The following is a 12,526-nucleotide window of genomic DNA, read 5'->3' as shown; positions in this document are numbered from 1 at the left end:
TTGTGATTTCACCATGTATATCGCATGCGTTATTTTTAATGTTTGCGTATATCGGTTGGCATATATATATTTTAGGATTGCTAGAAAGCCGCATAAATAAAACACTGATATATTAGTTCAACCACTATGCGATATATGCATAAACATAGCTTTGTCACCACATGTATGTATAATGCATTCACACCTGTTCCATATGATTGATTGCAGATTTTGACTTATCAAAACACACTGTGGTAAGTGCCACACTAATCTGAGATCATCACAATTACTTGCATTCATTTTATTGTTATATACAAATAATTTATCAATAAAATCGGATTTACTTTATTTAAATGTGAATAGTTGTTTTATTGTGACCTTTAAGTGACTATAGATATCTTATAAGAGATTTTTAAATTACGTTTAATCAAGCTTGAAACGAGATTGAAGTTTATAGCAAACATCTAATGTCATGTAATCACCTGCATTGGCAAAGTATTTTGATTTGCAGGCGATGAGTCCCAGTAACGTGACTGAAGAATGTTGACCAGACCACACACTAGAAGGTGAAGGGACGACGACGTTTCGGTCCGTCCTGGACCATTCTCAAGTCGATTGTGAATGTCAAGTGCGATTTTGAAGGCAATCGACGACGTTTCGGTCCGTCCTGGACCATTCTCAAGTCGATTGGGAATGTCAAGTGTGATTGTGAAGACAATCGACTTAAGAATGGTCCAGGACGGACCGAAACGTCGTCGTCTCTTCACCTTCTAGTGTGCGGTCTGGTCAATATTTTGATTTGTCATATTGTGATGCTACTGTCATGACTGATGCCTTTCACTTACACTGCTACCTTGCACAGTTCATTGATTCAGAGTTACATTGTTCCTACCAGTCTGACACATGTTGCCGAAGCTCCAAAAGATGCTGTTAACCATTTAACTTCCTGTTGAATACCAACTTCGTCGACCACTCAAACAAATTACAGCCCCGCTCCTATGCCAGGTAAGTTCACTACGGGCTCACCATAGCCCGTGCTACTTCGAACTTTTTGTTCCAAATAGCTGAATCTTAAACAACAACAACAACAACAACGTCGACTTCTATTACCACTCGCTCTTGGTAAAGCTCGTGTTCCTGGAAGCAGGTTCTAAAGCTCCTTATTGACCTGTTCCCACAAGTGCTAACTACAGGAATCATTAATTAAAACAACTGTTTTTTTTATAAAGAATGAAACACCAGTTTACTCTGTGGGAGACATATAACAAAAAGTACAGACAAGATACATTTAATAATTTCAAATGATTATGGGCTTATGACCACTCTTACACACACACGTTGATATATACACAACTTGATAATACATCACATGAATACCAGACTCATTGCAAACAACATCGCCGCAAGTAAACAAACACTACTACTGAACTTCAAGTTGTCATATCCACTCAGTGTGGCATTTGCGCGCTCCCTGGACACACGGAAGCCAACCCTCCCGCGTAGTTACGACACAAAAGCCATACTTTCTCTGTAATAAACACTACCAAACACTTTCTGAAATGGGCATTAAATACATTAAACATCACTAGAAACGATATATTCGTATAATTATACTTCTTACTCTGAAAATAGTATACACCAAGTAATACGCTCAGTTGGTACAACTGACTCGTGTAGATGGCGTGTAGGAAGGAGATGGGAACCACCTAACATCCAAGACTCGTCTTAAGAGTTATACTCCAGACACTCGAGGAGTACCTTGGGAAGACGGAGATAGGAGGAGCGAGGAAGGTGACGGGAAATATTGTTTTCAAGACGAGAGGAGCGCCGAGGATCCATCCGGCGTCACATGGTGATCGTCGAGGACGCCACTTGTGCAGAATAATATTCTGAACAATGTCATCCTGGACGTTAATAGTTATTATAAAGCATAAATGTTCACATTTCATTAAGTTAAAATCCTTTAATTTGTCATTAACGAGCAATATCTTAAGTCAATTGAAAGCAAATATTTAACATCATCCAGTGTTGTATCAGGAACTTTGGGCTGTTGGGTTTGTTAGTGTGTTATTGTATATTGTATACTGTAGTTGTGGAGCGGCCATTAACAGTTCTTGACTGACCGACGATTACGACACTGCCGATTCTATTAAAAATGCTGCTCTGTTGTACCTGTTGTTCTGTTGCAACATTTACAATAGATTGTAAAATTTGGTCTTTTAATTAGATTTCGAAATTAACATCTTCAAACATTCAAGCTGGCGATCATTATTGGTTCATTAGACTCGTTCGTATTTGGGGAAGTGAAGGAGTGGCTGTTGGCCATTGATAATTGACACTTCAGACTCGCAAAATGTTAACCAATGGGGGTGAGTTTTAGGGTGAATGTCAACCAATCAGCGGCCGGGTTTGGCTGGCTGCTGGATATAAAAGTGACGCTGAGCCAAACTGCACTTCAGTGTGTTTTACCTCACTTTTGGTATACAGTTCCAGCTTCGTCTCCTGGGGTTGACCTGTATGTGGGGGATACCCCCTTGCCCTTCCCCTCCCTCCCTTTGCTGCCTCTCCCCACCCCCTGCCCTTTGCTGCGTCCCTTCCCCTGCCTCTTGTTCCCCGTCCCCTTCTTGGTTCCACGTACTGGAAGTAGTAAAGTGTATGGGGGAAAGTATCACTATTTCAGTTACCTTGACAAATCAAAAGTTGGGTTTAGTGCGCATAATGTTGCGTGTGGCACTACAGCAGACCCAAACTGGCCTGTGGCGCTCCTTTACCCCACTTGTATCATGCGAGAGGCTAGCCCTTAACGTCTGGCCTGCGATCTTAACAATTCGGATAAATAGAAAGTTTCTGTATGTATATAATGAGGTTAGGTTTTTAAAACATTAAAACTACAACAGCAAACATTAAATTTCGAACATCTTAATATTGCTCAAATTCAGCAGGCTAGAAACGTAATGTGTAAAGTGATTTTTATTTATGAATCGGAATACGTTAATAGTTTAAGATGTCCATCCATGGTGTTGGGCTTAAGTTTCCCGTTAACGCTAATTATGTAAATGTCTTGCACTAATCGTAAAATTTCCTTTTTAGAGTAGCATTTCAGTTGATTTGAATAAATGATTTGTGAATATAGTTCTAATAACGATTAAACGAAATAAATCGTGCTGATCATTGATCTTAAAAGATGGTTAACCTAAACTACCGGTTTGTAGTTAAATTGTCAGTGCCCCGGGGGTCTATACAAGGCAGTCTGAAGCCTGACAAATACAACATAAGTAAAATTCAGATGTTAGTCTCCGGACACTTCTCCAGTGTTGCTCTAGCAGTTCAGAACATTGGTAATGTTCAGTATAGCCATGCACGTTGACTGTTTGTTCTAGTTACTAGGTCAATGCTAATTTATTCTGTTTTAAAAAAACGTACAGTTGATAAACCATTGCTAAAGTTTAAAAAAATAAACCAAATCAGCCCCTTCCCCCCCCCCCCCCCCAACAAAATTTCAGCCTAATTTAGAATGTCTACAAACAGCTAGGTTATCTACAACCCTAACCTAGAGGCTTAATAAAGTTTTGAAGTATCTTGGATAAGAGTAACTAAGATACCTAATTTAACTTAACCTAACACTAAACAAATCCGGTTTAGCTTACTTTCCCGTGTAGATATTAGATGTAAGATGGTTGTTCTTAAATAATTTTAACCTTGACTTGTCTGATTAACCATATTCTTGCCTTTTGACAACCCTACTGCAATCTTAAATCTCTTTCTTTTTTTTTTTTTTTTTTTTTTTTTTTGAGATATATACAAGAGTTGTTACATTCTTGTACAGCCACTAGTACGCGTAGCGTTTCGGGCAAGTCCTTAATCCTATGGTCCCTGGAATACGATCCCCTGCCGCGAAGAATCGTTTTTTTTTTATTCTCGTATTTATATACGTATTCTCGTATTTATTTCATTTATATTCTCGTATTCCAGAATACGTCCACTTGCACTACTTGTCGTTTCAGGTCTATTAAACGAGGGCTGATGGGGACTAAAATTTCTCATGGTGCGTGAATACTAATGCCTACAGCTGGAATAAAGCAAAATCTTACTACTAGTCTTGGCAGAGGCTTCCAGCTAGGTAGTGTCATGGATAAGAAATACTTCGGCATTAACGCCAGAAGTGAGTTTGGTTAATGGTGTTTTAACATGATTAAGGCACATGCATTTCGGATTATAAATTTTAAAATATGGTCAGCCTGTTGGACTATTTACTAAATGGCAAAGAAATATTTTCTGACATGTTTTGTTAGGTGGGATCCCGTTCATGTGCTTCGTTCGTTCCCGCTTGTCCACAACGACCTGAAGGTGTTGAAAAGACCACACACTAGAAGTAGAAGGGACGACGACGTTTCGGTCCGTCCTGGACCATTCTCAAGTCGTGACCACCTGGAGGTGGTCAGCCGGGTACACATTCTCCTGCACAAACTGGTCTCTCACTGGAGGGTCAGTATGGCTTGTTTTACTTTATTACAGTCATATAACTCAAATTATCATAACATACGGGGGCGTTTGGTAGATTTTAAAGTGTAGGTTACTCATAAGGGCTTCAATGGCTGTAGAGGTCTGCAACAGATGAAATTAACTTCACAAGATTGAAGTCTTTAATGTTAAGTAATAAAATAGTTGATAATTCTTCCCCTCCCGTCCCCAGGCTCGGGCGACCACAGCCAGACAACGGGGAAGGCAACGAGGACTCTCTGGTACTGAACATCTCTAAGAACGTCGTGAAATGACACATTGCCTGTCACCACGTCAAGGCCGTTGTCAAAGACCAGCTTTTGATATATTTTTGACCCAGAAAATGTCTTGACTTCCCCGAATGTTGACGCTGTAAAATATTAAAATTTAAACTAGCTCATAATCATCTTAAATAACCTTAACCAGAGGGTTTCTTAGTGCATAGTGGTCTACACAGCTTGCCACTAACAACCTGAAGTAATGGCTTGTGACCCCAAGGTCACGACTTGGGGAAAACCCAGAGGGGGGGGGGGGAATGTGAATCACATTGTGTACATCAGTAGTACTCGCCCTCCCCCCCCCCCCCCCACCCCACTTTAGACCAATGTAGGTGGATTATTTGTAAAACCTGGTTGTGGCACTATTTTGGGTCTCTCCCAGTGACCTCGCTAGGCATCTTAAGATAAATGCCTTCAGTACAAAGGTTTTGTTTGCGTGGTTTTTGTTTTTGAACGCTGCCTCGACTTTCCAGTGTTCTAAAATTGTACAGGTTTTTATATTTAAACCCATTCCAATTTGGCAACTTAACAACGCAATTGAATCGCTTCCTTAGTTGCCTATACTTCACTATCCACAGAATTGCTTTCTATATAATGACCCTGTATGACTGAGCAATAAATCTGTGAACTATTACTTCTACACGATGCATATTCATAGATGGAACAGTTTATTTAATTTCTAGTTTTTAACGCTCCCCTCCCATTATCTTGAAGTTGTGTATGGAAACTTTAAAATAAGTTTCCATAGAATTTAACAGGCATGAACTTTTGTTAGGTAATTAAAATTTGGAACAAAAGATAACTGGTGACGGCATTTAGTATTGCATTACTAAAGGCAAAAGTATATTCAGTGACCTTGTTCCATCTTCAGGTTTTAATGTGAAGTGATATTTTTTACATGGGTGAAGGTGATTTTCTACTTACAAAGCAAGAATGGTAAGTCAATGGAAACCACTACCACCCACACGATGGACAAGTCCAATGTTACCCACAGGACGTGTGTGCGGACCACTGCCACCCTCAGTGGACCCACACACCCATCCTCCTGAGGGTGGTAGTGGACCCCTACACCCATCCTCCTGTGGGTGGTAGTTGACCCCCACACCCATCCTCCTGAGGGTGGTAGTGGACCCCTACACCAATCCTCCTGTGGGTGGTAGTGGACCCCTACACCCATCCACCTGAGGGTGGTAGTGGACCCCTACACCCATCCTCCTGAGGGTGGTAGTTGGGGCCCCACACCCAGCCTGAGGGTGGCAGTGGGCCCCCACACCCATCCTGAGGGTGGCGGTGGGCCCCCACACCCATCCTGAGGGTGGTAGTTGGCCCCCACGCCCATCCTGAGGGTGGTAGTGGGCCCCCACACCCATCCTGAGGGTGGTAGTGGGCCCCACACCCATCCTGAGGGTGGTAGTGGGCCCCCACACCCATCCTGAGGGTGGCGGTGGGCCCCCACACCCATCCTGAGGGTGGTAGTTGGCCCCCACGCCCATCCAGATGGGTGGTAGTGGCCCCCCACGCCCATCCTGAGGGTGGTAGTGGCCCCCCACGCCCATCCTGAGGGTGGTAGTGGCCCCCCACGCCCATCCTGAGGGTGGTAGTGGCCCCCCACGCCCATCCTGAGGGTGGTAGTGGCACCCCACGCATATCCTGAGGGTGGTAGTGGCCCCCACGCGAATCCTGAGGGTGGTAGTGGCCCCCCACGCCCATCCTAAAGGTGGTAGTCGCCCCCCACGTCCATCCTGAGGGTGGTAGTGACCCCCACGCCCATCCTGAGGGTGGTAGTGGCCCCCCACGCCCATCCTGAGGGTGGTAGTGGCCCCCCACGCCCATCCTGAGGGTGGTAGTGGCCCCCCACGCCCATCCTGAGGGTGGTAGTGGCCCCCCCACGCCCATCCTGAGGGAAGTAGTGGCCCCCCACGCCCATCCTGAGGGTGGTAGTGGCCCCCCACGCCCATCCTGAGGGTGGTAGTGGCCCCCACGCCCATCCTGAGGGTGGTAGTGGCCCCCCACGCCCATCCTGAGGGTGGTAGTGGCCCCCCACGCCCATCCTGAGGGTGGTAGTGGCCCCCCACGCCCATCCTGAGGGTGGTAGTGGCCCCCCACGCCCATCCTGAGGGTGGTAGTGGCCCCCCAAGCCCATCCTGAGGGTGGTAGTGGCCCCCCCACGCCCATCCTGAGGGTGGTAGTGGCCCCCCACGCCCATCCTGAGGGTTGTAGTGGCCCCCCACGCCCATCCTGAGGGTGGAAGTGGCCCCCCACGCCCATCCTGAGGGTGGTAGTGGCGCCCCACGCCCATCCTGAGGGTGGTAGTGGCCCCCCACGCCCATCCTGAGGGTGGTAGTGGCCCTCCACGCCCATCCTGAGGGTGGTAGTGGCCCCTCACGCCCATCTTGAGGGTGGTAGTGGCCCCCCACGCCCATCCTGAGGGTGGTAGTGGCCCCCACGCCCATCCTGAGGGTGGTAGTGGCCCCCCACGCCCATCCTGAGGGTGGTAGTGGCCCCCACGCCCATCCTGAGGGTGGTAGTGGCCCCCCACGCCCATCCTGAGGGTGGTAGTGGCCCCCCACGCCCATCCTGAGGGTGGTAGTGGCCCCCCACGCCCATCCTGAGGGTGGTAGTGGCCCCCCACGCCCATCCTGAGGGTGGCAGTGGCCCCCCACGCCCATCCTGAGGGTGGTAGTGGCCCCCCACGCCCATCCTGAGGGTGGTAGTGGCCCCCCACGCCCATCCTGAGGGTGGTAGTGGCCCCCCACGCCCATCCTGAGGGTGGTAGTGGCCCCCCACGCCCATCCTGAGGGTGGTAGTGGCCCCCACGCGAATCCTGAGGGTGGTAGTGGCCCCCCACGCCCATCCTAAAGGTGGTAGTCGCCCCCCACGTCCATCCTGAGGGTGGTAGTGACCCCCACGCCCATCCTGAGGGTGGTAGTGGCCCCCCACGCCCATCCTGAGGGTGGTAGTGGCCCCCCACGCCCATCCTGAGGGTGGTAGTGGCCCCCCACGCCCATCCTGAGGGTGGTAGTGGCCCCCCCACGCCCATCCTGAGGGAAGTAGTGGCCCCCCACGCCCATCCTGAGGGTGGTAGTGGCCCCCCACGCCCATCCTGAGGGTGGTAGTGGCCCCCACGCCCATCCTGAGGGTGGTAGTGGCCCCCCACGCCCATCCTGAGGGTGGTAGTGGCCCCCCACGCCCATCCTGAGGGTGGTAGTGGCCCCCCACGCCCATCCTGAGGGTGGTAGTGGCCCCCCACGCCCATCCTGAGGGTGGTAGTGGCCCCCCACGCCCATCCTGAGGGTGGTAGTGGCCCCCCACGCCCATCCTGAGGGTGGTAGTGGCCCCCCCACGCCCATCCTGAGGGTGGTAGTGGCCCCCCACGCCCATCCTGAGGGTTGTAGTGGCCCCCCACGCCCATCCTGAGGGTGGAAGTGGCCCCCCACGCCCATCCTGAGGGTGGTAGTGGCGCCCCACGCCCATCCTGAGGGTGGTAGTGGCCCCCCACGCCCATCCTGAGGGTGGTAGTGGCCCTCCACGCCCATCCTGAGGGTGGTAGTGGCCCCTCACGCCCATCTTGAGGGTGGTAGTGGCCCCCCACGCCCATCCTGAGGGTGGTAGTGGCCCCCACGCCCATCCTGAGGGTGGTAGTGGCCCCCCACGCCCATCCTGAGGGTGGTAGTGGCCCCCACGCCCATCCTGAGGGTGGTAGTGGCCCCCCACGCCCATCCTGAGGGTGGTAGTGGCCCCCCACGCCCATCCTGAGGGTGGTAGTGGCCCCCCACGCCCATCCTGAGGGTGGTAGTGGCCCCCCACGCCCATCCTGAGGGTGGCAGTGGCCCCCCACGCCCATCCTGAGGGTGGTAGTGGCCCCCCACGCCCATCCTGAGGGTGGTAGTGGCCCCCCACGCCCATCCTGAGGGTGGTAGTGGCCCCCCACGCCCATCCTGAGGGTGGTAGTGGCCCCCCACGCCCATCCTGAGGGTGGTAGTGGCCCCCCACGCCCATCCTGAGGGTGGTAGTGGCCCCCCACGCCCATTCTGAGGGTGGTAGTGGCCCCCCACGCCCATCCTGAGGGTGGTAGTGGCCCCTCACGCCCATCCTGAGGGTGGTAGTGGCCCCCACGCCCATCCTGAGGGTGGTAGTGGCCCCCCACGCCCATCCTGAGGGTGGTAGTGGCCCCCCACGCCCATCCTGAGGGTGGTAGTGGCCCCCCACGCCCATCCTGAGGGGGGTAGTGGCCCCCCACGCCCATCCTGAGGGGGGTAGTGGCCCCCCACGCCCATCCTGAGGGGGGTAGTGGCCCCCCACGCCTATTCTGAGGGTGGTAGTGGCCCCCACGCCCTCCCTGAGGGTGGTAGTGGCCCCCCACGCCCACCCTGAGGGTGGTAGTGGCCTTCACGCCCATCCTGAGGGTGGTAGTGGTCCCCCACGCCCATCCTGAGAGTGGTAGTGGACCCCACGCCCCTCCTGAGAGTTGTAGTGGCCCCCCACGCAAATCCTGAGGGTGGTAGTGGCCCCCCACGCCCATCCTGAGGGTAATAGTGGCCCCCCACGCCCATCCTGAGGGAGGTAGTGGCCCCCCACGCCCATCCTGAGGGTGGTAGTGGCCCCCCACGCCCATCCTGAGGGTGGTAGTGGCCCCCCACGCGCATCCTGAGGGTAGTAGTGGCCCCCCACGCCCATCCTGAGGGTGGTAGTGGCCCCCCACTCGCATCCTGAGGGTAGTAGTGGCCCCCCACGCCCATCCTGAGGGTGGTAGTGGCCCCCCCACGGCCATCCTGAGGGTGGTAGTGGCCCCCCACGCCCATCCTGAGGGTGATAGTGGCCCCCTACGCCCATCCTGAGGGTGGTACTGGGCCCCCACGCCCATCCTGAGGATGGTACTGGGCCCCTACACCCATTCTGAGGGTGGTAGAGGCCCCCACACCCATCCTGAGGGTGGTACTGGGCCCCCACACCCATCCTGAAGGTGGTAGTGGCCTCCCGCCCATCCTGAGGGTGGTACTGGGCCCCCACGCCCATCCTGAGGGTGGTAGTGGCCCCCACACTCATCCTGAGGGTGGTACTGGGCCCCTACACCCATTCTGAGGGTGGTAGTGGCCCCCACACCCATCCTGAGGGTTGTAGAGGCCCCCACACCCATCCTGAGAGTGGTGGTGGACTTCCAAACCCATCCTGAGGGTGGTAGTGGCCCCCCACGCCCATCCTGAGGGTGGTAGTGGCCCCCACGCCCATCCTGAGGGTGGTAGTGGCCCCCCACGCCCATCCTGAGGGTGGTAGTGGCCCCCACGCCCATCCTGAGGGTGGTAGTGGCCCCCCACGCCCATCCTGAGGGTGGTAGTGGCCCCCCACGCCCATCCTGAGGGTGGTAGTGGCCCCCCACGCCCATCCTGAGGGTGGTAGTGGCCCCCCACGCCCATCCTGAGGGTGGCAGTGGCCCCCCACGCCCATCCTGAGGGTGGTAGTGGCCCCCACACGCCCATCCTGAGGGTGGTAGTAGCCCCCCACGCCCATCCTGAGGGTGGTAGTGGCCCCCCACGCCCATCCTGAGGGTGGTAGTGGCCCCCCACGCCCATCCTGAGGGTGGTAGTGGCCCCCCACGCCCATCCTGAGGGTGGTAGTGGCCCCCCACGCCCATCCTGAGGGTGGTAGTGGCCCCCCACGCCCATTCTGAGGGTGGTAGTGGCCCCCCACGCCCATCCTGAGGGTGGTAGTGGCCCCTCACGCCCATCCTGAGGGTGGTAGTGGCCCCCCACGCCCATCCTGAGGGTGGTAGTGGCCCCCCACGCCCATCCTGAGGGTGGTAGTGGCCCCCCACGCCCATCCTGAGGGTGGTAGTGGCCCCCCACGCCCATCCTGAGGGGGGTAGTGGCCCCCCACGCCCATCCTGAGGGGGGTAGTGGCCCCCCACGCCCATCCTGAGGGGGGTAGTGGCCCCCCACGCCTATTCTGAGGGTGGTAGTGGCCCCCACGCCCTCCCTGAGGGTGGTAGTGGCCCCCCACGCCCACCCTGAGGGTGGTAGTGGCCTTCACGCCCATCCTGAGGGTGGTAGTGGCCCCCCACGCCCATCCTGAGAGTGGTAGTGGACCCCACGCCCCTCCTGAGAGTTGTAGTGGCCCCCCACGCAAATCCTGAGGGTGGTAGTGGCCCCCCACGCCCATCCTGAGGGTAATAGTGGCCCCCCACGCCCATCCTGAGGGAGGTAGTGGCCCCCCACGCCCATCCTGAGGGTGGTAGTGGCCCCCCACGCCCATCCTGAGGGTGGTAGTGGCCCCCCACGCGCATCCTGAGGGTAGTAGTGGCCCCCCACGCCCATCCTGAGGGTGGTAGTGGCCCCCCACTCGCATCCTGAGGGTAGTAGTGGCCCCCCACGCCCATCCTGAGGGTGGTAGTGGCCCCCCCACGGCCATCCTGAGGGTGGTAGTGGCCCCCCACGCCCATCCTGAGGGTGATAGTGGCCCCCTACGCCCATCCTGAGGGTGGTACTGGGCCCCCACGCCCATCCTGAGGATGGTACTGGGCCCCTACACCCATTCTGAGGGTGGTAGAGGCCCCCACACCCATCCTGAGGGTGGTACTGGGCCCCCACACCCATCCTGAAGGTGGTAGTGGCCTCCCGCCCATCCTGAGGGTGGTACTGGGCCCCCACGCCCATCCTGAGGGTGGTAGTGGCCCCCACACTCATCCTGAGGGTGGTACTGGGCCCCTACACCCATTCTGAGGGTGGTAGTGGCCCCCACACCCATCCTGAGGGTTGTAGAGGCCCCCACACCCATCCTGAGAGTGGTGGTGGACTTCCAAACCCATCCTGAGGGCTGGTAGTGGGCCCCACACCCATCCTGAGGGTAGTAATGGGCCCCACACCCATCCTGAGGGTGGTAGAGGCCCCCACACCCATCCTGAAGGTTGTAGTGGCGTCCACACCCATCCTGAGGGTGGTAGTGGCCCCCCACGCCCATCCTGAGGGTTGTACTGGGCCCCTACACCCATTCTGAGGGTGGTAGTGGCCCCCACATCCATCCTGAGGGTTGTAGAGGCCCCCACACCCATCCTGAGAGTGGTGGTGGACTTCCAAACCCATCCTGAGGGTGGTAGTGGCCCCCCACGCCCATCCTGAGGGTGGTAGTGGCCCCCACGCCCATCCTGAGGGTGGTAGTGGCCCCCCACGCCCATCCTGAGGGTGGTAGTGGCCCCCACGCCCATCCTGAGGGTGGTAGTGGCCCCCCACGCCCATCCTGAGGGTGGTAGTGGCCCCCCACGCCCATCCTGAGGGTGGTAGTGGCCCCCCACGCCCATCCTGAGGGTGGTAGTGGCCCCCCACGCCCATCCTGAGGGTGGCAGTGGCCCCCCACGCCCATCCTGAGGGTGGTAGTGGCCCCCCACGCCCATCCTGAGGGTGGTAGTAGCCCCCCACGCCCATCCTGAGGGTGGTAGTGGCCCCCCACGCCCATCCTGAGGGTGGTAGTGGCCCCCCACGCGCATCCTGAGGGTAGTAGTGGCCCCCCACGCCCATCCTGAGGGTGGTAGTGGCCCCCCACTCGCATCCTGAGGGTAGTAGTGGCCCCCCACGCCCATCCTGAGGGTGGTAGTGGCCCCCCCACGGCCATCCTGAGGGTGGTAGTGGCCCCCCACGCCCATCCTGAGGGTGATAGTGGCCCCCTACGCCCATCCTGAGGGTGGTACTGGGCCCCCACGCCCATCCTGAGGATGGTACTGGGCCCCTACACCCATTCTGAGGGTGGTAGAGGCCCCCACACCCATCCTGAGGGTGGTA

The 12,526-nt window shown here is 55.3% G+C and overlaps 1 long non-coding RNA gene across 2 annotated transcripts; it reads left to right on the top strand.

Annotated features, from left to right (window-relative positions):
• Nucleotides 1-1,336: 1,336 nt before the first annotated feature.
• Nucleotides 1,337-4,876, top strand: LOC138366901 (uncharacterized). Of its 2 annotated transcripts, none has more exons than XR_011229240.1 (4): nucleotides 1,337-1,831; nucleotides 3,984-4,141; nucleotides 4,272-4,464; nucleotides 4,673-4,876. It is a non-coding gene; the product is annotated as an uncharacterized lncRNA (long non-coding RNA). The 2 variants fall into 2 exon arrangements; XR_011229241.1 differs by lacking the exon at nucleotides 1,337-1,831 and adding an exon at nucleotides 1,883-2,494.
• Nucleotides 4,877-12,526: the final 7,650 nt, after the last annotated feature.

Source organism: Procambarus clarkii, chromosome 20 (assembly GCF_040958095.1).
Source record: "Procambarus clarkii isolate CNS0578487 chromosome 20, FALCON_Pclarkii_2.0, whole genome shotgun sequence".
NCBI classification, from domain to species: Eukaryota; Metazoa; Arthropoda; class Malacostraca; order Decapoda; family Cambaridae; genus Procambarus; species Procambarus clarkii.
Note: the sequence above shows the minus strand (reverse complement) of the source record. Positions and strands in the feature narration are given on the sequence as shown.